We start from the raw sequence: 3095 nt of genomic DNA, 5'->3' as shown, positions 1-3095 counted from the left end.
GGCCTACAGATATGAAAAAATGCTCTCCATCCTTAATTATCAGAGAAATGCAAATCAAAATGACTTTGAGGTACCACCTAACCCCAGTAAGATTAGCCCATATCACAAAATCCCAAACCCAGAGATGCTGGTGTGGATGTGGAGAAAAGGGAACACTTCTACACTGCTGGTGGGAATGAAAATTAATTCGTTCCTTTTGGAAAGACATCTGGAGAACACTGAGAGAACTAAAAATAGACCTGCCATTTGATCCTGCAATTCCTTTATGAGTTATATATCCAGAAGACCAAAAATCGAATTACAACAAAGATATTTGTATCAGAATGTTTATTGCAGCCCAATTCATGATTGCTAGGTCATGGAAGAAGCCCAAATGCCCATTGACCCATGAATGGATCACTAAATTGTGGTACGTATACACCATGGAATACTATGCAGCCCTAAAGAAAGATGGAGCTTTTACCTCCTTCATGTTTATATGGATAGAATTGGAAAATGTTCTTCTTAGCAAAGTATCTCAAGAATGGAAGAAAAAGTATCTGATGTACACAGTCCTACTTTGAAACTAATTCATAGTTTTGACAGGAATGTCATAGCCTAATTATAGCCTTAGAATATGGGAAGGGGGTGGGAGGGGGACCTAAGGGGGATGGATGTGGGGAGGGCAGGTGATTGGTGGGGTCACCTCTATGGTTTATCTTACAAGGGCACAAGTGAATCTTTCTAAAAGCAGAGTATGAATGTCTTAACTCAGTTACTAAGAAAATGACATGAAGGTTATGTTAACAAGTTTGATGAGAGTATTTCAAAATGTACATGAAAACAGCACACTGTACCCCATGATTGCATTAATATACACAGTTATGCTATAAGAAATTAAAAAGAAAAAAGAAAAAAAAGGAGAGAAAGTCAGGAGGGCGAGGTCAGCACCGTAGTAGAATTGAGGGGAAATGGTGCATGTGTGGGTGGTATGTTTGTCTTATACTAAAGGGAGACCCAAAAGTATTTGTAAGCTACAAGAAATAGTTTACAGAAAATAGAGGCAATGGCCAGTCTGGGCTCTGAATTGGGTTTGGGGCACTAGGGGGCTACTGGAGCTACTACCAACACCACTATCACCTCCTTTTTTGATCCTTTGCAATGTCAGGCTTTGAAAACTTAAACATGAATAATTTCTGCCAGATAAGTTACAGCATTGATGACCAATCACAGCAGTTGTGTGATTATGTAGGGGTGGGTGGGGGTATAGCAAACATGAATATGCTGGCTGTGACTATTTAAAGCAAGGTTGATTTGTTTCACCACACATGAGGCAGGCACAACAGCTATATATACTGGGAAGATTTTTCTGCCAACTCAGGCATCTACTCCACCTTCACCCCAGCCATTCAATGGAAACAACTTTGAGGATAAGCCACCCTTATTTAGAAGAATTACATATCAATTTTGACCACATCTGGCATAAACAATAATAAAAAAACTATTAACAATGTCACATCCCTTGAAAGTGGCAGATGCCAATCATCATGAATGTTACTGATTTGGCAAGACCAATGGGTTTTTGTCTTGCCTTTGGAGTCACATTGCTACTGACTAGCAAAGCCCAGTTTGGCTCTGCATATGGGACTGATGCAATTGAATGTCCAGGAATGTTTTGCTTATTGAACTTAATGAGAGTAACCGGTGTTTCCTTTGGTTGTGCAGCAAACATCTTTGGATATTGTGTTCTTCCTATGATCCTACTTACCAGTTTTACAGTGATTTTTTTTTTTTTTTGCAAAGAATGGAAGAAATTCTCACTGCTAGTATTATTGGATGGCATTTTCTGCACCCCAAATTTTTATTTCTTCATTAGCCATGGAAGGACAGCAACTTTTAGGAACATATCCTTGTGCTTTGTTACTTAGCCCCTTAGCCATAATTTCCTCCTTTTGAATTGAGTTTATCTGGGATGTGTACATCGGGGGGGGCAAATACACAAAAAGGGTCTTGAACTCTTAAATTGAACCAGAAAACTGCTAAAGACAACTCGTACACAGATTTGCACTTGAGTATTGGAGCAATGGAAGTAAACATTTATCTTTTGTTCATTTTAAAGAACTTTTGAAAACTAACATTTGAAAAATGCATCTACCTGGAGTGTGACTAGCATTACCAGTTCGTGTTTATGCAAATAACAAATGGTATTTCTTTCCTGTTCCTGAAGCTTCTAAAAAAAATCTTTTTTCTTTGCAAATTATGTTGTGATGTGTTTGATAGATTTTTACCAACTGTGGGATATCAACCACAAAACTGATAATCTTAAAAAACAACTCAATCATAGTAGACACAAGACCTACTGTAGAAATATTTTTCTAAGGAATGAGGACATAAAATTATCTGTATTCTCTATTCAGGTTCACTTGAAGCCAAAAAAATTATTCATACATAGAATTTTATGAATGTCCACTTCAAAACTTGACATTCCTATAAATTATCTCATATAGTTTTTTCTATAATTCAGATATAGAAGTTCACAGTCTACCTTATTATAGATATGAAATGTTAATCTCTGTTTAGCTATTAGTAAACATTACTGACCTGGGCTGACTAAAATTTTCGCTAAAATTCAGAGATAGAAGAAGTTCATAGTCTATGTTGCTATAGACATGTAATGTGAATGTCCTTTTATATATTAGTAAACCTCAGAGATCTCAACTGAATGCTCCTAGATGGGTCTCCGTGTTTCCCAATGGGGAGGACAAATCATTAACCTTTCTTGAGAAAAATATTTAAAATTTTATTTCAGTATCGTGGTCATTAATGTAAAGTACATTTGAATGCTGATTAATTAAAATTTTCCCATTTGTTTAAAAAAAGAGAATATAAGCAATGGAAATATTTTTAAAAATCCATTGGACTGAATTAAAAATGCAATTATGTCAAATTTATTAAATTTATTTTGCCAATGTCAACCATTCTTACTACTTTTGGCCTGAAAACTGGAATTTGTGACCATAAAAACTGGTATGTAGATATATATTTTTGTGTGGTATGCATAAATTGTCAACCAATAAATCTCTTGGACATCTTAAAAAATCCACCAAATAAAGAAA

At 35.8% G+C, this 3095-nt stretch overlaps 1 pseudogene; it reads left to right on the top strand.

Annotated features, from left to right (window-relative positions):
• The first annotated feature begins 1140 nt into the window (after nucleotides 1-1140).
• LOC100955409 lies at nucleotides 1141-1935 on the top strand (annotated as a pseudogene).
• The last annotated feature ends 1160 nt before the right edge of the window (nucleotides 1936-3095 follow it).

Source organism: Otolemur garnettii, unplaced genomic scaffold (genome assembly GCF_000181295.1).
Source record: "Otolemur garnettii isolate 467f Iridium unplaced genomic scaffold, OtoGar3 scaffold00214, whole genome shotgun sequence".
Taxonomy (NCBI): domain Eukaryota; kingdom Metazoa; phylum Chordata; class Mammalia; order Primates; family Galagidae; genus Otolemur; species Otolemur garnettii.
The sequence above is the reverse complement of the archived record's forward strand: the minus strand, read 5'-3'. Positions and strand labels throughout refer to the sequence as shown.